We start from the raw sequence: 27,031 nt of genomic DNA on the forward strand, positions 1-27,031 counted from the left end.
TTAGAAATATTGTTTTAAAACTTTACAGGTTGGAACATGCATGATCTTTGCTTCTCCCTATCGTTTAACACCTATGTAAAATGGCATTGTGTTCACTAGCTACTTCCATGGGAATATTTCCACTACTGTTTCTATGTTTCTATTATCAGCACACAAGAATAGGTTCTTACATTATACATGAGACTGCAGCATTGTTGCCGGTCATTCTCCTCCCTCCTTCCATGATTGCCTTTCTCTATTCATATCCACTGCTGCCAACTCAGTTTTATGACCCATTACTTCTCTTCCAAATTGCCTTGTTAAGGAACTTGTAATAGTCCATTATTACTATCACATTGCATCTATTTTTTTTTTTTTTTTGTATTGAAACTTCTTTTGGAAGCAAATACTGCAAGTTACTTTGGCAATATACACTTTTCCTTTATTCTTCTGTGATGTATAAGTCTGCCAATGTAGTCAGTTCAAAGTAAAATAAAACAGAACATGATTTCCCAAGTCCCTTGCATGTGAAAGGGGCCATGTGACATGATTTTGGCTAGTGAGAGACAGATGAGTTTATTGCATGGAGCTTTCAGGAAATGTAGGTTTCTCTTTGCCCTTCATCTACTTGGAGCAAAGATACTCTGCTTGCGTGCAGGAACTTTGCTGTAACCAACAGTGCTGAAGATGTAAGAAGACTGGCAGAGCAGAAAGAGAAGGACACAGGATCTCATGCTGCTTTAAAAAGCTGTCATGGCATCCCTGAGTTGTCTACTTTCAGGATCCTTGATTTGTGAGAAAAACAATCTATTCTTTAGTTAAGCCACTTCAGTTGAGTCTCTGTTACATGCATCTGAACATAATAACAAGCTGATACATGCTCCACTAATTCAGCCTCATTTTCCACTAGCTCCACTTATTCATCTTTCAGTTACAGCACTGGAATTCCCTTGTGTCCATTTCTGAGTTTGGGCTTATGTACTTTCACCCCCACTGACCAGTCTGAAGAAAGTTTCTTGCTCTTGACATCAGCCTTTCCGTATGTTAAACATTCTTCTAGCCAATTCAAGCCTCATCTTCTGTGTGAAGGCTCCTCTTCCAACCAAATAATTTTTGAATTTCTACAGCAAATATCCTTTCCACTACACTGAACTAAACTGTTATTTTCCTGTAACTTTATATGCTTTTGTTAAATTTAATACTCTGATTAGTTTATAAATTCTTTAAAAACCGATATTATTTCTAAATTTATGGGAATATACATTCTTGAAAGTCAGAGGCAACTTTTACATATTGCACCATTCACTGTTTCTTCCTCAAGCACCTCTATTCATCACACAGGTTAAGGTCTGAATGTTGGTGTAGCTCCAAAATCCATATGTTAAAATCTCAATCCCCAAGTTAATAGCATTAGGAGGTGATGCCTTTGGGTGATGATTACGCCATTAGGCTGGGCGTGGTGGGTCACGCCTGTAATCACAGCACTTTGGGAGGCTAAGGCAGGCAGATCACCTGAGGTCGGGAGTTTGAGACCAGCCTGACCGACAGGGAGAAACCCTGTCTCTACTAAAAATACAAAATTAGCCAGGCGTGGTGGCACATGCCTGTAATCCCAGCTTCCCGGGAGGCGGAGGTGGCGCTGAGCTGAGATTGCACCATTGCACTCCAGCCTTAGCAACAAGAGTGAAACTCCATTTCAAACAAACAAACAAACAAACAAAAAACACCCTTAGGGTGGAACTCTTATGGTAGGGATAGTAACATTATAAAGGAGCCTCCAGAGAGCTAGCTGGTCCCTTCCATCACGTGAAGACAGCAAGAAGATGCCATCCTTGAACCAGGAAGTAAGTCGTCCCCAGACACCTAATCTGCCAGCACCTTGATCTTGGACTTCCCAAGCCCAGAACTATGAGAAATAAGTTTCTCTTGCTTATAATCCACCAAATTTATGGAATGTTGTTATAGGAGGCTGAAAGGACTAGGACAACAAGTTCTCAAAAATGTACTTTGGGTATGTGTGCATCTACATTTCTCCAGTAGCATCCTTTATTTAGGATGTTTTCACTCTGAAATATTTTGCATATGATTAAAAACAAACAAAAAATAAAACCTGTGTGTTCTCTTTCCTCCTCTCCCACCTACTATACTGGAATTTTGTGAGGGACTATTTATGAGGTTGAAAAAATTAGCATTTATATATAGTTACTGGCCAAACTCAGGAAAAACATAATGAAAAATAATAAATTATGTGTTTCTTTACAAATCTATCAATAAATTGCATTTGCATAAAAAGACGCATTGAATATAAAGCTTTGGAGAGTAAAATGGCTGCAACTCAAAGATTTCCTGACGATCTTAAATCTTTCTAATAAAAAATCTTTTATATTATTTTAAAACTCTAATCACTGTCTCTCCTAGGTTTGGGTGAACTGAATGTGTCAATATTAAAATCACAGCAGTCATTCTAACATAAAAATCACCAAGGGAAAAATGAAGATATGAATGCAATAGGATTTTTTTCACACTCTATAAAGTTCTCCTCTTGTTAAGCTTTAAAGATTTTCTAGTGTTTGCCCATATTAGCACTATTTCTAACATACCTGACAGTTGTTAGACTGCCTACAATAAATGAAGTAGTGTTGAAAATAAAAGATGTGCCTACGTTAGCCATTTGAAATGAAATACTTTGGGCAAAGTGGAATTAAAATCTGTATGGGCACCTATCTCATGTGCTTTGTATTATGCAAGTTTAGAATATGTTCCTTCTATTTAGTTCTCTTGTTTTAAGCACACTCTGGCTCATTTTGGGGGAGAGATCAGTACAGAGTTCATGGTTAATATAAACCTACATCTCTCTACGTGGTCCTTACCTGGCTTCTTGGCTAATCACATGTGAACGCCAACTCACTTTTCTTTCCCTACACCCACTGTCTTCTTTATCTTGTTTTCGTATTTACTCTAGGTTTAAGTCCACACAACAAAGCTTTTACTGTTGCCTTATTAGCTTGACATTAATCTGTATCTTTCTAGAAAAGTGTCTTTCTGGTCCCACAGGTGAGTAGTAGTGCACCAGGAAAATCCATGAGGTTTTCCCTAGAATAACATAGAAAGGGCAGGTGTACACAGAGATGAGAGAAGGAAGTGTTGAACCTTCTCTCCTAGAGCTGGCAATCATGGGACTTCTGTGGCTCCATGGCTTCATGTTCTCCGTGGAAATCATGAGATAGAACTGTCCACAAGGACTTTATCAATTTTTATAGCAGCTCTGACAGATTGAAGCTTCTTTTGTGTGAGTGTGTGTGTGTGTTTATTATACTTTTAAGTTTTAGGGTACATGTGCACAATGTGCAGGTTTGTTACATATGTATACATGTGCCATGCTGGTGTGCTGCACCCATTAACTTGTCATTTAGCATTAGGTATATCTCCTAATGCTATCCCTCCCCCCTCCCCCCACCCCACAACAGTCCCCAGAGTGTGATGTTCCCCTTCCTGTGTCCATGTGTTCTCATTGTTCAATTCCCATCTATGAGTGAGAACATGCGGTGTTTGGTTTTTTGTCCTTGCAATAGTTTACTGAGAATGATGATTTCCAATTTCATCCATGTCCCTACAAAGGAAATGAACTCATCATTTTTTATGGCTGCATAGTATTCCATGGTGTATATGTGTCACATTTTCTTAATGCAGTCTATCATTGTTGGACATTTGGGTTGGTTCCAAGTCTTTGCTATTGTGAATAGTGCCGCAATAAACATATGTGTGCATGTGTCTTTATAGCAGCATGATTTATAGTCATTTGGGTATATACCCAGTAATGGGATGGCTGGGTCAAATGGTATTTCTAGTTCTGGATCCCTGAGAAATGGCCACACTGACTTCCACAATGTTTGAACTAGTTTACAGTCCCACCAACAGTGTAAAAGTTTTCCTATTTCTCCACATCCTCTCCAGCACCTGTTGTTTCCTGACTTTTTAATGATTGCCATTCTAACTGGTGTGAGATGGTATCTCATTGTGGTTTTGATTTGCATTTCTCTGATGGCCAGTGATGATGAGCATTTTTTCATGTGTCTTTTGGCTGTATAAATGTCTTCTTTTGAGAAGTCAGACTGAAGCTTCTTAAGTGCCTTTGCTTCGAATACTGAAACAAAGCATTATCTGTTACTTTGACTTTAAACTCTACCCCCTTTTAAAGCAGTCTACCTCTCCAAAAAGTTAGAAAAGAAAAGCTTGTATTGATAATGTAAAAGCATGAGTTTACGTAATAATCTTTGCTTAAATTTCTTACATTTAAAATGCTCAAAATCCATATGATTTTGTTTTTCACCTTGGCTATTGGTGATAAGCAAATAAGAGGCCATTAAGAATCTCATAGCACAGTGAGATATCATCTTACCCCAGTCAGAATGGCTTCTACTAAAAACACACACACACACACACACACAAAACAGATTTTGGTGAGAGTGTGGAGAAAAGGGAACTCATATACTGTCAGTAGGAATGTGAACTAGTACAGCCACTATAGAAAACAGCATGGAGATTTCCAGAAAACCTAAAAATAGTATTACTACTTGATCCAGTAATCTCACTTTTCTTATCTATCCAAAAGAAAATAAATCAATATATCAAAGGGATACCTGCCCTTGCATGGTTATTGCCACACAATTCACAATAGCAATGATAAGAAATCAACCTAAGTGGCCATAAATGGAGGATAAAGAAAATGTGGTATATATACACTATGGCATACTATTCAACCATAAAAAAAAAGAAGTCATGTTATTTGCAGCAACATGGATGGAGCTAGAAGTCACTAAGTGAAATAAGTCAGACACAAAAAGAATAATATTGTAGGTTCTCGCTCATATGTAGGAGGTAAAACAATTTATTACATGGAGACAGTGGAAAAATAGATAACAGACTGAGCAGGGTGAGTGGTGGGTGAGAGAATGGAGACAACTGCAATAAATGGTACAAACATACAGTAAGATAGAAGAAATACATTGTGTTTGATAGCAGAGTAGAGTGACTATAGTTAATAAAGATGTATTACGTTTGGGCAATAAACACCTAAATACCCTGACTTGATCACTACACATCATATACATGTAACAGAATGTCACATATACCTCACAAATTGTTAAACATTTAAAAAAGTTTCATGGCAAGTGGTAAAGATTAAGAATATTTAGGAGTACCAAGTTTTGGCCACAGAACTGGGATTTAGATGCAAGACTCCGATACTTGAATGACCTTGTTCAAAGGACAAACACTGAGTTCCAGAAGGAATTGGTATACTATTTGGTAGGTAAAGTCAGATATTCAGGCACAAGATCCTGAGACGCCAGAAGGATATTTTTTCAGTTACTGTGTTCCCAGAGCATAAATTCAGGGCCAGATTAGGAGCAAGGAGACTTCAGTTTTGAAATAGAGCTAAAATTCCCTTCTTATATAAACGTGACTACTTTGTGGGTATATATTAGGGATCAAGATGATGAGAGATTCAGTGGCTAAAACTAGGTGTGTATGTATGTGTGTGTTTATGTCCATATATGGACATATTACACATGCTTTGGCTTTTGAGTGCTTATATTCCCCACCAAATAAGCAACTAGGATAATCAAAGTATTATACTAATAAATATACATTTTTTCATAATCTTTACAAGATAGCATATTTTAAAACAACCTTAATTTTCTGAAAATACAAACTATTTGTGTGAAACTCATAAGTTTTTTCTGATTTTTAATTACATATAAATCATTTTTATTATCTCTAAAAGGTGAAGATTCTTAAGGTCACGTTCTGCCAGCAGAACGGCAACAGAGATAGAGTGCATGGTTAGTATGGTCGCAATCCTAAAGCTGCACATATCTTTAATGCTTTTCTTTTGCACTCTTTTTTGGAGACTAATATTAAGGAAAAGTGATTGTTTTCTTTCTTTTATCAGTTTCTATTTGTGTGGTAAACTTTGTTTTCTTATCTTTCCTAATTTACTAACCACAATGAGTTTAGCTTACTTGCTGATGATTGCACAATTTTCTTACTTTTAATAATGCCATCTATGATAACTGGAATAATCCTGAAGATCTTAAAGTGCTTCCTGTAATTTGAAAACAAAAACAAATCCTTAGTTTCCCTGTTAATTTAGGGCTTTGCAACTCATCAAACTTTCTCCTAATTTACTTCTTCCATATCTACATATTCTATTCAATGTCATCCAGAGTGGTTTAAATTTTTTTAAGTTTATGTTTTACATATGAGGCTTGCTTTCTTCATTAAATTGTAAACATCTCAAGGGTAAATAACGATATTTATGGTATGGGAGGGGTAGGAAAGATCGAAATCTACATACATTGGTGTTTTAAGATCTAGATCTACCACTCTTAAAGAGTAGTAAATGGGAAAGATCCTAAGAATTCCTGCAATAGAAAAGGCCAAATGAACTGTTGTTTTTGTTTTTCACCAGTTTTGTAATCACACCACCTTTTGTTGAAATGTCAGTCAAAAATCCTATCCTCAGGACAAATCCCATTGTCTTCTTTTCTGTATTTATACATAGAACCTCTACCTATAAATTGAGATTCACATATCACCTGTTGAGAATACATAATATTAATGATTTCTCTGAAATCTAAATAAAAGCAATGATTGGTTGTCACTTTTGTTTGTCTAACAAATAGACAAAAATAAAAGTTTATTAATAAAAATGCTCATTAAAGAAAATTTTAATGATATTTATTTTTAAAGGTGTAGAAAGAAAAAGCTATTGCAATATTGATTTGGTAAGAATATATAGAGACACAATATTTCAAAAGGCAATTTTTAATCTATAAAAATGTTCAAACTTTATGACTAACAATACTAATAAACTGTCCTGTAAAATTGATAGTACAAAAATAAAATATAGAAATATATATTTTACAACATCATTGCAGTATTGCTTTAAATACAAATCAGAACTTGCTTAAATTATGGTTGAACAAAACGTGGTGCACCCATGCAATGTACTATTCTCATTAAAAGGAATGAATCTACATGTACATACTAATTTAGAAGATGTGCAAAAAAGTTTATTTTTAAGAAACACTAAGGAATATATATGGTTTGAGTCTATTATATTAAAAAACATTGAGGGAGAGTATGTTCAGGGCAACTTAAACCTATGCTCCTGGCTTGCAATCCTCAAATGTGGCCCAAATAAACACTCTATTTATAAAAATAAATAAATAAAAACTCTATTTTAAAAATACTTTGAAAAAGCATATGTGTATATATGCAAATATATACCTATGCACATTTATTTACAAATACACAAGAATTATAAATTCTGCAAACCTAGAGAGAGAAATGTGGAGTAAGATATATCAAAAACTCAGAAATATTTTTTTTGATGAAGAAATGCAAAGTAAATTTTATTTACTTCTTCTATTTACAGTGGGTAGTGTTTACTCTTGGAAGCATTTGAGTGTGTGAGGGCTGACTTTTCAAGTAATAATAATAAGAAATGCTATCAGCTTTGTTCCCTATAAAAATGGTATTTGTTTGAGTAAAAGAAGTTATGTATGTAAAATGCATGGTATATATTTGACTTTCTAATGGACAAACTGCATTATTCTTGGGCTGTTTTCAATTATTATTCTTATGAGAACTATCATATAATCAGTTTTCTGTTCAAAGAATTCACAGTCATTCTCAAGTACCCACAGTAGAAAATTATTTTGCAATTCTTAAGATGATTATTAGAATGCTTCCTCATTTTTTCTCAGAATTTTAGGAACTTTTAAAATCTATGGTTCTTGAGAGTGTGTGTTGAGCACATACAGAAGCATAATAATGTATCTTTTCTGTTCCTTTGACCTTCTAGTTTCCACTAGCAACCTTAATATATGATTCCAAGACTGTCTATTAACTGTCTATCACAAGTTAAATTGACTTTAGCAATATCCAGTTTGCAAGAATTGCTTAGTGAAATTCCAACTCTGTTTGTCTTGAACTTCATGTCTCAAAGAACTCGTGTGATCACCAAATGCTCATTTTGTTCATTCAGTTGTACATAGAATCATTCATGTTTTTCATATCTTTGTTCCTTCGCTGATGAAAGATAAGGTATAAGTGCAAGTGTAAACTAAGTAGAGGATGACAATAGAAAAAAACCATAATTCAAAGAAGAGGAATCAAGGTAAAGAAAAACTGAAAGAGTAAACTCAACATACGTATAAAAGTCACATTTTCTTAGTGCTAATTTTTTTGGAGATCTAGTATTTCATCTTAGATAGAAATAGTTCAATAACATTAAAAAAATTGTTTTAACTGCTCTGTCAAACCCATAAACAGACTTAGTCACCCTGATCAAATAGTCAATGTAAGTAGTTTTTGATAGAGATGATTGAGAGAAGTTTCTTTGTTTATTCTGATTCTTTCTTTCCTAATGTATTCTATACCTGTAGATCCAAAATAACACTTGTCTGCCAAAATTATTAATAAAATATTATACAATACTTAGTTTCACCATATGTACATGAAATTTTTAAGTTCTTTAAACAATTGTTGATGGATGAAGTTTAACATACTAGCGGCCTTAAGGATCAGTGTCAACTGAATGAGATTCCTCTTCCTGAGTGGGCTTCAAGTCACCATCCAGCTACAGGTTTGGAATATTGTGGAACTCGACTATCTCCTGAGGTAGCCCTTCTCATCCTTGGAATGAACATACTGTGCTCATTTCTTGGTACCACACTTTAAGCTGCATGCTGATAAGCTGAAATATGTGTAGGGACACTTAACCAAGATGGTGAAGAATAAGAGCAAGAGCTGAAGATTTTATATATATTTATATATATAATATATATGTAAAACCCATATATATAAAATATATATGTAAAACCCATATATAATATACATAAAATCTATATATTATCTATAAAATCTATATATATCTATAAAATCTATATATTATATATAAAATCTAGATATATAACATATATATAAAATCTATATATATAGAGATGTATCTTATGTGTACTTATGTGTATATTACACATATATACCCTTCGCATAGTCACACACACATGTATGAAGATATATATCTTCCTATATACACAATATATGCATATGCACACTTCATATATATACACACACGTGTGTGTGTACATAATACATCAGAAGAGAGTGAATATGAATATAACTCTCTTCAAATATTTGAAGGGATGTAACATAAAAGAAATGTTGAAAGTATTCTTTATAGCTTCAAAGGATCCAAAGTGGACCAAATGTAAAAGTTATACAAAAGTAGATAATAGGTTAGTATCTTGATTAAAAAAAATTCTTTCTTTCTAATAATGCTCTATTTTCCTTCCAGATATCACAGTTGCTCTACCAATTATGTCTATATCATCATCTATGTTTCTTTCTTAATCCTGTAGACAGGGGCATAGAGTTCTATAGCACATTGCTGGAGATAACCTCTTGATATTATTACTAATTGACAATTATATATCTATATATTCTTACTGTTCCCTAACACATAGTTCCCCCAGGTATGCACAAGGATGCCATCACAGGAGTTTGAATGTGGAAATATTTGGAAATTGTCCTTGACAATTTTACAACATCATCAAGATAGGAAAATACTTAAATCTGGCAACACTTATTATATGAACATATGCTACTTACTAGTGATTAGTTCTTATTGTACATAAAATATATTCAGAAATGAATTCCATAATGTTTGCTGAGATCCATGTTCCATGTATTCATTTTTACTTTTCACAGTTGAATATATTTTTATTTGTCAATATGGTTTTTTTTTAACCTTTCATTTTCTGACTGCTTACCAGTTTTCAGCCTTATGATCACTGCACAAAAAGATTGCTAGGACAGAATAATTCTAGGGAAGCAATATTTCAGGCTTAGCAAGTATTTCTTATGTCTTTTTTCTCTGTTTCCCTTTTCTCCCTTTCTCCTTCCTCACTCCCTTCTTTCCTTTCTTTCTCTCTCCATCCCACACTCATTCTTTCCTTCCTCCCTCCCTTCCTTCTTTCCTTTCCTTCCTTTTGTTCTTTTCTTCTTTCTTTTACTTTTCTTCCTGTCAGCTCATAATATGGCTGGGTCCATCTTGAGCTTGAGATCTCAGCTTAGAGGTCACTTCCTGAGAAATGCTTCCCCAACTCTAAGCAAAGCATCTAATCAGCCCACCACTCCCATTTATTGCTTTTACTAAACTTATTGAAACTTGTGACTTTTGGGTCATTTCAAAATGTATCTGCATATAATTTTCCATCTTTATTAGAATATAATTTCCACAACACCAAAGACAATGTATATATTTTTTTCTTTGTTCTTTTCCTTTTTTTTTAAGATGGAGTCTTGCTCTGTTGCCCGGGCTGGAGTGCAATGGTGTGATCCCAGCTCACTGCAACCTCTGCCTCCCAAATTCAAGCAATTCTTATGCCTCAGCCTTCTGAGTAACTGGGACTACAGGCGTGCATCACCACACCTGACCAATATTTTTATTTTTAGTAGAGACAGGGTTTCACTATGTTGGCCAGGCTGGTCTCGAACTCCTGGCCTGAAGTGATCTGCATGCCTCAGCCTCTCAAAGTGCTGGGATTACAGGCATGAGCCACTGGGTCTGGCCAACAATGTGTATCTTGTTTTCTCTGCATTTAGCACAGTTACTGATGTATATACAGTTATATACTTGAGTGTGTGCAGATATTTGAATAAATGTTGCATGAACACTTTAAAAATTAATTAGCCTTTTTATTTATTCATTAAACTTATGTTTATTGAGAAGCCTTTTTCACCTGTCCTCATTTTTGGTGCTGAAGATTCGAAATCTGTACTAGATCCAACTAAATTGGCCAGCTAAATGTGGGTGAAAATTTGAGTTTTTGATAGGTTATACCGAAGTTTAAACCAAATATTTTGCTAACTGATCCAACCCATTAATTCCCCCCAAATATTTGAGGTATCTATTTTTAATTTTCAGCCTGATATTTAGTCTAGAAATATCTAAAACCTAAGTTGTAATTTTCTTTCATTTTTTGTTTTATTGCTCATGTATATTATTTAGAAAATAGTGGTACACTGTTAAATGCTCTGCTTAAAGGAAAGAGAAACATGTTTGAAATAATTTTAAGTAATACATATCCCTTTTTTAATCTAAGAAATTTTTATATAATCCTCAAATCAGTTAATTACCTGTCTCAAACGCTTGTTTTAATTGAAAGCTTCAAAATATGAAAGAAAATATCTATTAGAAGGTAACTGACGTACCGACAACTTTTCTTGTTTCTAAGATTTTTTTTTTCTTTTTAAATAACAGGTGTGGGGGACTTTCTTTTGCTATAATTAGAAAAAAACTGACTCCTGTCTCTATCAGAGTAAATTAAGTAGATTAAAAAGAAACCCACCCAATCTCACAGATATTCTGGGCACATATCTTACATGGCCTGAAATTTTCTTTTCTTCCAAAAGATCCTGAATTGAAAGAGAAATAGGTGCCTACTGACTAATGCAGGAAGAGAACCTTAGGCATACATTTCATGTGATAAGTGCTTTTCTTTTGCATTTAGGCACTACAGGCAAAATGAGAGAAATAGAGCTGGTTTTATTACCCAGAGGAAAAGCAGTCACTATGCTTGTCAGGTCTATGAGCATTTCTCCCATCCTGGGAAATCTTTGAAAAATAAAATTATGTTGGTGGCTATCTTGCAGTGCACTCAATTAAAGTTAAGTTGTTAGATTTTTCCCTGAGAAATGTCAGCTACTGCCATTACCAAGTATCTGACCAGGTCACGTGGAAAATAAACGTGTTCACACTATACTATCTGCGTTTGTCAGAGGCAGAGCTAAAAAGAAAGACTGAGGAGCATCTCATGGATATTCATTGTAATTTCACTTGGGGCAAATTATATTCACCCTGCAAACTCTTTGACCACAAACTATTCTCTTTTGCTGCTTCATTTCCCTCCGAAATTTAGCACAGTAGAGAATTTTATAATTTAAAAGTGTAGATCAAATGCAACTGGTTTGTACATAGGCTAGATGGAAATTTGAAGAAATCTGCCTCATAAAACATGAATAGAGAATGGATACAATTAGTAACTGGCTGGTCTGTTGAGACTATAACAAAACCTCTGATTTTAGTGACTATAAAGAAGAGAGTGGTAAAAAGAGTGAAAGAATGAATGAATAAGTTGGTAATTGGGTTTCTCATATTCTCCTATTTGGAAAATGTCACATTTCAGAGATTTCGTTGCCTTTCTTTTCAGGACAGAAGGTTAGATTCAAGAAGGCTTTTGTGGATATAGAAAGGGCAAATTGCCTCATCAGTCATACACACCATCTTCAACTCCTCTAATAACTCATTCCAACACTCAGCTGAGGCCCAGACCAAAGGCCAAAGTCTACTACTGAGATATATGAAGAGGAACATATGTATTTTAGACTCAAGAACTCAAAAAAAAAAAAAAAAAAAAAACTAAACAGAAACAGCTTTTCTAGCACAGTCTATGATTTCAGAATGAGATTATCATGATGCATTCTTAATCCTAATCTGTTCACCAATGCTTGTCCTTTGTGACTACGTTATCTCCCATTTCAGCTATTGTATATTACATTATTTCTAGTTATTTCAAATAACTATGAGCATTGTTCACAGTCATCTGTCTCATTAACTATGTAACTTTGTCTGCCCTGCCTCTAATTTTTAATTTAAGGGTGGTGACACCACCTGAAAATGGCTTCAATTCCAGTACTTTTAAATTTAGATTTTTACTAAAGATGCCTCCTTAATTCCTAGAGAGGTGCAACTATGATTAGTTTTGTAAATGCTTAGCGAAGATTTGTTATTATATTTGTACATTCCTAAGAATTTATCTCCTAAGGAGTAACAATTCTATTACTATTTTCTCCATTCATGTATTCATAGGACTCCCAGCTCAAGGAATATCCAACATAATTAGTTTTATAGTTATTCTGGCTCTATTTGATTTTTATACTAGTTTAAGTTATTCTGACTATATTTTCTGGTTTTACAATATTTTGCTTATCATAGGTTTTTATTGATAGGAAAGACACAAAGTAGTCTGCACAAATTGACATCCTTTACAAATCTGATTATGTTAAATTCACTTAACAGAGGAAGCAGTAGTGACCAACACAATGCAGGATGAAAAAAAGAAAGACTTCATTATTTTCTTATTTTCTCTTAGATGAGTAAGCTTATTTGCATTAATTTGATTTATCACTTGAGATTTTTAGAGCACCATCTATGAATTCGTTTTATATGGAGCCACTTATCTCATTGTGATTGAAAAACATAACAAGGCAACATCGTATTGATGCCAAGACAATATGAAAACATAGACTATTCAGGAAGGAACTAGCTTGGCAAAGGAGTCTTATAATAATAAAGGCGTGTATATGAATTATTTAGCCAAACATAGAACTCGTTTAGCTCAGAATGTTCTCTATTGGAAAGCTTGAATATAAATCAATACAAGTATTTGTGGGAAGAAAGTGAGGCTCTGGACTACAAATAATTAGTGGAATCGTTGCTTAGTAAAGTCCAATTTCTTAACAATAATGGTTGAAATTAATAATATGGAGTAAGCAATTAAAATGTCCAATTATGAACTCCATCTGAAACTTTACTTGCAAAAGATTAACAACAAATGAAATAGTGATTCTAGGTTTTTATTATTACTCTTTGCTTATCATTTTTTTCTTTTTAAAAAATACACAAAGAATTATGGAAAGTTAAAGCTGAAATTGTACTAAGATATCAAATCCAATGTGTTCATTCTAGAGGCAAACACACTGAAACTTCACCTATGTTTACTTTAGTTCTACAAATGTCAAATCTGATTTCAGACACTCTTCAAATATATGTTTATTTGCTCTTTGAATATGCATAATTCTGTTTCAAACTTACATTGCACGTATCTTTGATCAATGTACAGTGTTTAGTAATTTGTTTAATCCTAAAGGTGATCTTCAAATATTTCCATTTCCCTTGTTAAATAAGGGCATGAATTACATACGGGGAAATAGAGGGACAGAATGAGTAAGTGACTGTCCTTGAAGATAGGTAAATGCTAACTAACTTCCATATCTTACACTGAGCCTACATTCCTCTTCAGTTAATAAATAGTAGTATTCATTAGTATTGGTATATTATATGTAACTATGGTATCATATATAATATTAGTATTGGTATATCAAACAATTTGTCTTATAGTGTAACCACAGAAGCTAAGATGGAAACCTGTTTAGATAACTGCCTATGTAAGCTGCTAGCTTGACGTAAGGCCATTGTGGTAACTGACTATAGGGAAGCAGTAAGAGCTGGGGATAAAACTTTATATTCTCACACAGGATTTAATTGTGGGTGGAGTTTTGCGAAGGGCAAAGCAAAAGAAGTTGGTGAACAAAAGCATAAAAAATGCTTCAGACTGGAATAAGTTTTGTAACTTTTCCAAGTCTTTTTTTATTTCAGGCTACATCATAAAAAGATTGATCTGTATTTCATACCTGTATTGCATATACTAGGTAAAAAGTCTCTGCTGTATAATACGATGTGCCTATAGTTGAAAAATTATATGGTTGAGAAGTCCCCCTTTTACTCTAATACCTTATCATGGAGTTTCCCCTGAAGGTTGATATTTACAGTGAATGAGGTTTCTCCTAGTGAAAGGCCATGAAAAACAGATTTTAATTCTATAAATATATACCTACACCCAAACCCCTCCCCAGACACCTTTAAAGGTGTTGGCAATCAGCACAGGTTTCTGCCATCTGGATTGTAAGAATCTCTTTCTTCAACCAGATTGCTGCTGCTTTCCAACTACACACTTTCCAGTACTATCAAATATTTCACTTACCTGTTCTATCTTTTCATATCCTAGTCTACAGAAATTTCTAGTTTCTTCCCTATGAAAATTATATTGGTACACAAATATTCAATGGCATGAATTAAGATAGAAGGGCTTACCCTTCTATCTTACCTTATCCTGGTATTTTTTTTCCCTTAGTACATGGCTTCTGTCCCTGAGAACAAGTGGTTAGGCAGATTTATTTTGAATAATATTGCATAGCCCTAGAATTCAATATTAAAAAAAAAGTGAGTCACCACTGGTGATTTGGAATGTTAGGTAGGAATTGAGCAAGTTTATAATCATTGAGGAAGCTGAATGCCAATTTAAATACCTTTTATTCCAGTGGGTCTGGAAACATACTCTTTAATTAGAAGAATATGAATTCACCTATCCCCAGAATATTGTTTTTAAATGAAAGCAAGTTTATTAAAAACCTTGTTACATTCCTGTTTTTGTATGTTTCTGTGTATGCAGGGAACAAATAACAAAGAACTACCAGCACAAACACAAGTTTTTAGGGATTCTGAAATGCCAGAATGTTTTTGTCTCTAATCTCTACTACTATGGAGGATAACTGCCTCTCTGTTTTTTAAAAAATAATGTGGTAACTTAGTATAAAGAAATGCATAATAAAAGACTTAAGCCAACCTCATACATCTAAGTCTTTTTTAATCCATGTAAAGACCGACATTTCCTCCTTTACTTTTAAGAAGGTTAATTTATGGAAATCTGTATAGGATACTTTCAAACCTGCAGTTCTTGGAAAAGAATGACTTGTAGTCCTTTAAATACTAGAGCTGTGCAAGAATGTCCATAAATAATTCTTATTCTCCTACAAGAAAGAGTGCTAGGAAATGTGCAGACAATGCAGATTTTTACTGTTTTCTCTGCTTGCATTTGTATAACAATAAATGAGAATAGATTTCTAATATCCATTTCTATTACATGCATTAGCTGAAGCTGTGGGGGTAAAATGAAATATTTCCTATGCTTTGAGACAGTGGGGAAACTCATATGCCTACATGTGGGCAGAACATTGAGTATTTCTGTTTTGTTTTGTTTTGTTTTTTTCCAGAGTAGCTTAAAATGTTCTAGGGATTGCTAAATGTTACAGAGCATTTAAGCACCATTTCCACTAATATTTTTGAAAGGATAAATCAGTTTCATTAAAAAAAGCCTTATTGAGGGAAAAGTTACATCAAACTAACATGGACATGAACGGGGTGAGAGTGTACACTTCTTGTCACTCTTTTCTTACCAATGTATAATTAACGTGAAAACAGCACTATAAAACTGAATTGTAACAAAGGTGTTATTTCCTCAGCCACTAGATATTAAAATTAAGCTGATATTTAGAACAATATAGTCTGTTTTCTAAATGTTGATTTGCCTGTCTCTGAGTTGATTTCTTTACTTTGGGGCTTAAGATGTAATTTCCCATAACATATTCTTTTTTAATACAGTGCACACCTGTATACCCAGTCTTTGGCAATACACATTACAGATACTGGCCAAAAAAGAATTAGAAAATCAGTGTCAAAGTTGGATTGTGGTCCCTGAAGACTTAGATTAATGGAATTCTGCTGGAAACATAAAGGTTGTTTCCCTGCTGTTCACATCTGTTGCATCCTGGGAAAAAAACAAAAAGGAAGATGTTATGTGAAGAGCTGATGTTTGCATCGCCGACTCTCCCTGATTTGTGCTGATGATAGCTGAAGCTGCAGTCTTGGCATCTTCTACTGCACATTGTCATCAGCAAGGTAGGAACACATCCGTGAATTAAATTAGAATTCAATGAGAAAATGAGATTTATTTGACAGAAATTCACTTCTAGTCTAATCTGCAAGAATGCAACTGTTATAAAAGTTACAACAACAAAATTTGAAAATATTACTAAAGGTAATCTATCTATAAAGAAAGTGACTTTAGAAAATATTTATTCAAAGAAAAGGAAATTATAAATATCATGTGAGGAACTCAGGCCACTGTCAAGGTGAGGAGAGAAAGCTTCATATAGTTACATAAACAAATGTCCTTCGTATTCCTCTTTTTCGTTTTACAAAGATCTTTGCTAGTCATCTACCTTTTATGAATAAAATTAGTGACAAGAAATGTGCTAAGAAATTTTACATGTATTATTAACACTTTATTCTAGGACTTAGACACTACTGTTATCTCCATTTTACAGATAAGGAAACTGAGACGTAAAGAGATTAAATTATTTGGTTAAAGGATCCTTCTAATTGATATAGAGCTGAAATACCAATTACAAGTCTTTATCAGGACTGACCCTACATCATCTGTTGTAGAAACGGAAAAGAGTGGATATAGAGAAAATACAAGATTAAGTATTGATAGGATGTATTAACCCTGTAATGAGGCATGTGAGAAAGAGTGAACAGACTAGAATGACTCCCAGATCCAGGGGTCTCTGTAACAGGAGAGAGAACACAGAAACATGATGATATGGTTTGGCTGTGTCCCCACCCAAACCTCATCTTGAATTGAAACTCCCAGAATCCCCAGGAGTTTTGGGAAGGACCCAGCAGAAGGTAATTGAATCATGGGGGCAGGTCTCTCCTGTGCTCTACTCATGATAGTGAGCAAGTCTCATGATAGCTGATGGGTTTATCAGGGGTTTCTCCTTTTGCTTCTTCCTCATTTTTCTCTTGCCACTGCCAGGTAAGAAGTGCCTTTTGCCTCCTGCCATGATTCTGAGGCCTCCCTCCCCAGCCATGTGGAACCGTAAGTCCGATTAAACCTCTTTTTGTTCCCAGTTTCTGGTATGTCTTTATCAGCAGTGTGTAAATGAACTAATACAGAATAGAAGACTGGGTAAAATGATGAATGAGAATAAAGAGTCTGTGTGACAGCCAAATCACCTGGAAGTCATAGGAGAGTCTTGATCTTGAGATACAAAGGTATAAATAAAATGTAGGTTGTAGTTAAAACTGTGAAGATAGGTGGGATTATTTCATGAAAGATAAAGGTTAATGTAAACTGAGTAAAGAAGAAAAATCACCAGCAACAATACTGAGAATACATAACCATGGTAGCAGGAAAATAATCAGTGTCTTGGAAGTTATGCAGTGTAATGCTTACCAGTGTTAAAAGCTGTAGAGAGCTTAAGCCAGGAAAAGTTAGGGTTGAAAAGTGGCTATAAGATTTGGACATTAACAGCTGACTAGATAATCATTAGGGAACAAAGTGAGTTAGAATAAGAGTTTTTGGGGAAAGAAAAATAATCTTAATTGAGCAATTTAAAAGAGTGAGAACAGATTCAGAATATTTGGACAGAGAGATGTAAATGTGAGGTTAATTGACTGATAGAAACTCTTAATATATCATGCATGTAACTTTCAGAGAAAGACCATAGATAGACAGAGGATTTGAAATCTCGAACCCCGGGAAATATGTTCACCAAGCTATTAATTTCAATAACTTGAAAGATACTTGCTATGGTTTTATTACTCCTTTTTATTGCTTGTCATTGTCAGTTAGGTGACTTTGGAGGGAAGTGTGTCTCGATAGAAAACGAATTTAAAGTGTTACAAGTAAAGTTTCTAGAATGGATACAGAAAATAATTCAGGATGAAAACTAGAAGGAATGTTATCCTAAAAATGTGCATGATAATCCTTAGCAGCATAACGGATGGAAATTTTGAGAAAGTATAAAGACAATAGCGACAAACAGTGGTATAGATTATTCATCACAAGCCATGGGAAGATTCCAGAATTAAAAACAAACAAACAAAAAAACTAGCACCTCAAGTTCTGATAGAACAATAACAAAGTTTGTAATCATAAGAAAGCTGGAAGAATTATGTCGTGAATCTCAGGAGAAAAGATAACTAGTGGTCTTGGTTCCAAAGAAAGAGGATACAGACACCTTCTGGGGGAGGGGCAGGGGTAAAAGTTGGAGGTATGTGCAAACAAGGCCATTCATCAACCCTCTTTTATTTCATCATCAGCTTTTATTTTTATCAGACATGTCTAATATTTCTACAGGTTTATTTTGAAACATAGCACCCCACTGTAACTCTTTCTCAATGACAATTGCTTCTATTTCTTCTAACTGATTATTTTCAGAATCAACTCAAGTTTCGAGATAATCGCCTCCTATTATTAGTTCTTGTTATTTTAGTGTTGAAATATTATCTTTTGAGTTACAACTATAAAAAATAAGAGCATAGGTCTTTTTCCTTTCCTACTTTCTATTCCATTTTTCTTTTGGAGTTTATTTTGCTTTCTTGTTTGTGTATGTGTAATTTAATCCTAAACTTCTGCCTACTGCTTATGTTATTTCTCAAGGCATTCTGGTGCATCAGATATTCTACCAATCCGATATTTATGAAAAAGTGTTTTTAGGATTCTCTCACTTATTGCAATCTAGGTGGTCTGCTGCCTGTACCTGAGCACAGCTATCACACTGGAATCTCTCCTCTGCATCATGCTGACCATCTTTTAATCCCTCTCCTGTCTTGTCTTTCACTCATTCATCCATTATTTATTTTATCTAGTCATATTTATTGTCTCTGTGTATGTCAGTGCCTTTCCTGATGCTAGCTATTAATATATATCAGAGGAAGAAAAAGAAACAGCTAAACTCATCAATCTCATTGGCCTTAAATTCTTTCAATAGTTAAACAAATAGCTTCAATAATCTTTTCCACTTCGACATAGATTACTGGTATCAAGTACAAGAAAAACCAAGGAAAATTCATAATCCTGGAATATTGTGGAAAATTAAGTGTTTTACTTTCCTCTTGTCTTATTATCCACTTTCTAAAATCAATTTAGTAATCCAATCAACTTTCTTTGCCTCCATTAGTCCATTCTATATTCTGCCACACTGTCTAAATAGTGTTTGAAATGCATTCAAAGGAGAAACTTTCTTAGAAACTTTGGAACCTACTTAGTAAGATTCTGCTACAAAAACATTAATGAACTTTTCTGTTTCTTATACAGAGGGAGTTTTGTGAACTTTGAGGACTGTAGAGATGATAATGTTTAATGTTGATGATAATGTTTAAATATGCACACACATATATATATATATACAGTGTATATAATAGACACACTGAAGTAAAAAAAAGTTTACTAATAAGATAAATAGAAAAACCAAAACCCACAAAAGAGTAAAGTTTCATTAATACTGTATTATTTTTCAATTTTCTTGAAATCAAAATAAAACTCCAAAAGTTAGATAAAAATTTGGCTGTAAAAGAATGGCAATATATTTACTTTTTTAAAATAAGTGTTCTGAAACATAATTTTATCATATGATTCTTTTGTTTCCCATACAATTATCTTTATGAGAAAGGTATTTTTAAGACTGGGTGCCTATTAAAATCTCTTTATTTTTCAAACATAATTATTAAGTTAGGTCACTATAGAGTTTCAGGTAGGGAATATTTTCTTTCAGAAATTATGTCCAGTGTTGTAAAGGAGCATTGCCATTTGATACTGATCTTCTCTTGACTTATTTTCCCTCCTTGGAATCCTTTAAGAACTGTTCTTTGTCAGCAGTTTTCAGAAATCACAGAATGATGTGCCTTACTGTGGGTCTTTCTACGTTTAATGTGGAACTTATGCCCAAGAGTTGTGGAAAAATTTTCTTCTCAAATCTTAATGTTGTCCTTTTTTTTTTTCTTTGTTATTTGGAAGTTCAGCTATTTGGATGTAGGGCCTTATAATAAGGACATCTAATTTTTTGCTCTTTCCTCATTTACTATTCATCTGCTTGTTTCTTTGCCATAATGTCTGGGAAATATCCTTAGCATTTTCTTTCAACACTTACTGAGTTTTCAGCCATATCATCAAAATGTTAATGTATAAAAATACCTTTTAAAACTTTTGAATATTTCTTTGACAAGGAATCTCATTCTTGTTTCATGGTTGCTATCTCTTCTCTTATGTATTTATGGTAGATTTTATTTGTGTTTTTTTTTTTTTTTTTTCCTTTTCTCAATAGGTAGTGGCTGTTTTTCTCAAATTTTTCCTTTCTTTCTTTCTGTCTTTGTTTTTTGGTTTTAGTTGGAATTTTTCATATTAGTAGCTTTCTAATCTTTCTAGTCTTCTTTTGTTTTCTGTTTACATTTAAAACTGCAGGACTCAAGTTTGTCAAAAGCACTGAGCTGAGCATGTCACTGAGCTGAGCATGTATGTGGAAAGTGCAGAAAATGCCCTTCACTGTGGATGAACTAACTGAATGTTTTAGTTGAGCTTCTTTCATCGAAGGCTTTTTCTTTTGTTTTCTTTTTTTCTTCCTTTTCTTTTACTTCTTCTTATTCTTTGTCTCTTCCCTCAGGCTACTAAGATTCCTGATTCTTTTTTTTTTTTTTTTTTTTTTTTTTTGAGATGGAGTTTCGCTCTTGTTGCCCAGGCTGGAGTGCAATGGTGTGATGTGATCTTAGCTCACGGCAACCTCTGCCTCCCAGGTTCAAGCGATTCTCCTGCCTCAGCCTCCCAAGTAGCTGGGATTACAGGCATGCACCACCATGCCCAGATAATTTTGTATTTTTAGTAGAGACGGTATTTCTCCATGTTGGTCAGGCTGGTCTCAAACTCCCAACCTCAGGTGAACTGCCCGCCTTGGCCTCCCAAAGTGCTGGAATTACAGGCATGAGCCACTGCGCCTGGCCAGAAGACTCTTTAAATATGTTTCCTGGACAGTGCAAATTTAGCTTGAGTGTTTTGGTAACCTAAGAAACCCAGAGAAGGAAGAGCACTGAGTATATCTCATATGTATTCATTTATATGTCTATATGCCCACACAGTTATTTTGTCTAAAGTAACTTGCTGAGTTTGCCTGTAAGAAAAATCTATGATTACTTTTTATGAATTTGTTAATCCATAGAATAAGCCTGTAATTAAAATAAATAAATAAATCAGGAAGAAGAAATCACCTGTTGAGCAAAACTGATGAAGGGATTTGAATACTGGAGAAATTCTTGAAAAGGTTTTCATCTGGTCCTCTTTAGTTTGGCCTGAGGAGGCTAGGATGGTCTAGGATTGCCTAGTTATTTTCGTGATTCACAGAAAAAAAAAATTTTGTTCTGAGTTGTCTGTTTGTGGACTTATTAAGATCTATTGGCTCTGTTAGCCATTTTTACTCATCTAAATGCTTTCCAGCTTTCACAATTGTGATCATTTTGTCTTTTTCTTTTAACTTTTGTGGGTTAATTAATTAAAAAGTCATATTGCTGTTCGTTTGATCGGAGTTCAGTAGACAATAAAATAGATGTGTGTATTCAGTCAACCATTCGTACTTTACTTTCTACTCTCCTACTTTTTAAAAAGTATCTTGGGGAGAATTAAACTAACACCATTATAATGTGTGGCATGAGGTTAATGCTAAATGCACATTTGCTACATTAGCTAATTCATACAAAATAAATGAATAAAGAAAACTTGACTACTTTCTAGTGATATTGATTAGCAAATTAGTCAATGGAATAGTAACTGCAAGTATTTAGGAACATATGTGGAATATTCACCATTTCCAATTGAAAGTTAAAATTTGAAAGAACACATATTTATGAGAAGTGAACAGATGGCTGTGGAAAAGTTAAAAATAGGATTTTAAAATTCTCATTGCCAAAGACATTAGATCTTGCAGTACTCAGAATAATGCAGTCAACAAAACATTCTTATATGAGCAAAATAATTTTAAACTGAATTATCAGAGACAGGAATTCTCAAACAAAACACAGACTAGATTTTGTAAAAGAAAGAGGTATGTCATGTAAAGACTTATTGTGGAAAGAATGCACTCAAAGTGCATATAGAGATATAGAGATGTTGATATATAGAACTTTAGTCACTATATACCAAAATTATGCAAATGAACTAAGGACCTGGTATTTTTACAAAAATAGATATTTTCTCATTATTATCACGGGAAATTCAATGGGATAGTACTTATAATTGGAATATGGCTGTTGCTTTTAAGTAACAATTCTAGTCAAAGGGGTTGGATGTAAGTATATAGGTGCAAAATAATCCACAAACCAGGCAGAGACAATGTTGCTCATCAAATACCCCGTTTGTATTTCAAGTCTTGCAATTAGGCAGGTGTATGTGCCTGGTTCTGGGCTATGGACCATGGGCAGAGTGATGTGTAGCACTTCGGAGACAGAGCATAGAAGAGATCCACATGATTTTCTAGCTGGCACACAGTGAATTGTGACATTCCAGGTAATACAGTTTCTATCAGCATAGGTCCTTGGAAACTAGGTAGAACAGAAGACTCTTACCACTACCAAGCCTAGATGAATATATATCATGAGCAGTATATTGTTGCTTTTAAGCAATTTAGATATTATGGCTAATTTATTGCTGTAGCATAACCACCCAATCAAGATAAATACCTAAGTGAACTTAGTGATGATTATTAGGATGACAGTAAACACCATCTAGCTAAATTGTGTCAGTGAAAGAACATATACATGTGAAATGAATAAAATCTAATCCATGCTTTGCCTGGAAATTTTATCAAATTAAAACAGAAAGAATTGATCTTTTTAGTACATCTCTTGCTGAAAAGTCAAAAGTTTATAGATCTAATCTGGCTTATTCCTGAAAAATTACTAAAAGATACTAAAAGGTAGCTTGTAAAAAACTACTAAATGATATAAAGAGATCATGATTAACAATAGACAAATAGGATATTAATCTCCACCATCAGATATGTGGACTTCAGTGTCACCAGTGGAGGGTGTGCAGGTTCTTGGCATCATGAACAAAAATTGGACAAAATGCGCAAGCAAAGCAAGGAAGGGATGAAGAGATTTATTGAAAATGAAAGTACACTCCACATTGTGGGAGGAGGCCTGAGCATAGGGGCTCAAGGGCCCAGTTACAGAATTTTGGGGAGTTTAAATACCCTCTTGGGGATTCCATTGGTTACTTGGGGTATGCCCTATGTAAATGAAGAGGATGAAGTAAAGTTACAAAGTCATTTACTCGGCGTACGCCCTGTGGAGAGGATATTTCTTGACATAGCTAAATTATTTATGGACCTTAAGTTCCTTGCCTCCAGACCCTATTTTCCTGCCCATTCCCCACTGAGAGATGTCATTCCCATAAATCTTTATGGGAGGCAGAGGAACCGATAGTCTTTTTTCTGTAACTGCTTCATGCTGGCTTCGGGCGTAGTCTCTTCCTATTAGGGATCACGAAACTCTCACCCTGCTCTGTCTGGTGGAGGCGGGTTAGCTTCTTGATGGCCAGGGGTGGTGTCTTCATCTGGAACTGGCTGGAACCTTTGTTGCATGATTATCTGAATGTCGATGGTCTCTAGGCAAGAGGAAATAAATTTGGTTAAAAGATATAATGGGAACTTCAGCGGGTAGATACCTATGCTGTCAGGAATGTTCATTATGGAGATTTGCAGGAGAAAAAATAAAAGCTGATCCATTCTAAGATCTATGTGTTTCCTTAAAGTCTTAGCACAAACGACTCCATTTTGGTTTGGTTTGGTCTGTTGGGACCTAGTACATGAGCTTAGTCGAAAACAATGGTCTCCCAGAATTTGTTAAAAAAATTCCCCCTTTTTGGTCAGGTTCTCATTAAGGTGAGAGTGTGACCAAAACTTAGGGCCTTAGCACCACTCAGTTATCATCATTTTGGGTTTCCAGTTTTAGTACATCATTTATAGGTTATGGTGTCCTTATGGTTGCACATTTCTCTCAGCTCATTATTCCAGTTGAAGAGAGACCATATGACATTCTAGAGATGGTTGTATGCAAGCATTTAAAACCTTTGAGAGAATACAGCACACCAGGGAGACTATTATTATGACTATTGGAAGGATAATACCAAGAGTTTGGAGTATGCCTCTTACACAAGGTTCCCATAAGCCAAACCTCCTAAAGTCAAATAGATCAAAGAATAAGTTAGAGAGTCTACTCACTTAAGTAAGCAGTCTTGTTGTTGATCCCCTCCCACTGAATTTCTATAATCTTCATTTGATGTGTTTTTCCATAGGCCACAAGTGCCAGCAGCTGCACAGATACTTCTTTGTTCAGTCAATTCTATCATAACTTTCACAAGAGAATTTAAAATCTGTTGTGTAACTGTAGCCTTTACAGCAGAATTTTCTACAGAGCCTATCATGGGGGATACATTTCTATTCATTGCTTCTTTACTCTAAACCATGGAAAAAGGACTTAACAAATGATGCTCTTCTAAAAGAGTGAAGGCCTCCTGGCAATGTTTTCTTTAACCCATGGTGTGGGTTAAGAGGAGTGAACCAACGTTTTGTTTTTCACTGATTATGAGTCAATGTATGTACCATTAAAGTTTCTTACCTACATTGGGCCTTCATCTTTTATCTATCAAAGTGTAAGCTTATCCATGTATAAGACTGGCTGCAAAGTTCTTCACAAATAAGAGTACACCCCATAAGTGCACGTAACAGACCTCTTTTCCACTTCTCTTTGTCCTAGAGGCATAAGCAAGATAAAATATTCAAAGATAAGAGTTTCATGATAATAGAAATCTTAATCTGTGAACTTGGGAAAAGCTGTTCACATCAAGGATGCCATCTTCTTCTTGGGAGAATTTTCCCTGGTTAGTTTTACCCTAAGGGTTCCAATGGGTGTACAGTTCCAAGAATGTGGAGGGACTCTTCTCAGTTGTGAGATTACGAACCCAAAGTTCAAGGTCCTGAAGTTTTGTTGTAGTGTGGATGGCAAAAACAGTCTTTCTCTGATGTTCTCACAAGATTCAAAATGTAAAAAGCTTATTTATCTGTTGAAAATACACTGTAGCATAATAATCTACTGTTATAACATCAGCCCTCTTGCATGGGAAAGCTTTTATACAACCAGTATACATGCACTGAAAATGGCAATTGAATGAAATCCCTTTACAAAATGTTTAAATGGCCCTCCAGGTGACCAAATGTACCTGAAGCTTTAATTGTTTTCCCAGGACTATGGGATTAAACATTGGTTATAAACTATATTAGTAATTTGTAAGTCATCACACCAATGTATTCAATTTGGATTATTTTATCTTTTCCATGATGAGTCATGAAATGCAAAACTTTTAATAATAAAACCTTTAAGTCTCAGGAAAGAAAAAGTGGCCATCCTGGTTCTCCATGAGTCCATGTTTAATCAACATTACACTTATATCCTCTTGAATACCACTTGTTTTTTCAAATTAGGTGCATAGCACTGATAACTGATGAGTTATCTGACTAAGTATTTTCTTGGTATTTAATGAATTTTTGTTCTACTTGTGTTAGTAGCTTTATACAAGTAAAGTCAGTTATTTCTGGAGTTTACAATAACAACATAATAACCATAATTATAATTGGTGGCATATACTTAAACATTCAAATTTTTAAAATCCCATATGATTTTGGAACATATATTAGTATTATTCACAAAAATATAACCTAAAGATTGAACATCATTTTGGCAATCCCACATACCTAAATATGTCAAATAATTCTGTTTACCCCTTTTCTGGATGGTTTCAGGGACACTCTGATTTACCCAAAACGCCAGGCATTAGGAAAGATAATTTTTAATCTAAAGTTTGATTTTGGAAATGCAGATTACCATAAATTATTTATTTTGTCAAAATAATGAGTAAGAAATTTTAAAGAAGCAAAAACATTCTATAACCTTTTACAACACACACACACACACACACACACACACACATACATACATTCTACTGTTCTTACATACCTTACATGTAAAACTATTTCTAGTAGCCTTAATTGCATGTTATAATGGCGGTCTTAGCAATTTTAATTTTAACGTAAAACCTGGTACGTTATGTTCTGATAAGATTTGACTATTTCTAGCATAGCTAGGATTGTGGCCATCTCCATATGTCTCCAGGCCTTACTTAGCTGGAAAATAGGCAAGTTAAATAATTTTCAAAAGCCAAGGAAGCAGTTTATGATCTTGAAACAATTAGAAAACCTAATATTTGAACACAATTTAGACCACATGTTTATATTTTGAAGACAATTGTATTTTACCAATAACCTTTAAAACTGTTTATTTCCCAAAGATTACTAAAGTCATGTGAACTAAAAGGCATTACACTTTTTACTTTTCTGACAAAATATTTCATTTAAGCTTTCATTATTATTAAATTAATTAATTTAAAACTTTACAAAAGAGATAAATATTGAC

Source organism: Pan troglodytes, chromosome 15 (genome assembly GCF_028858775.2).
Source record: "Pan troglodytes isolate AG18354 chromosome 15, NHGRI_mPanTro3-v2.0_pri, whole genome shotgun sequence".
In the NCBI taxonomy this organism is placed as follows: domain Eukaryota; kingdom Metazoa; phylum Chordata; class Mammalia; order Primates; family Hominidae; genus Pan; species Pan troglodytes.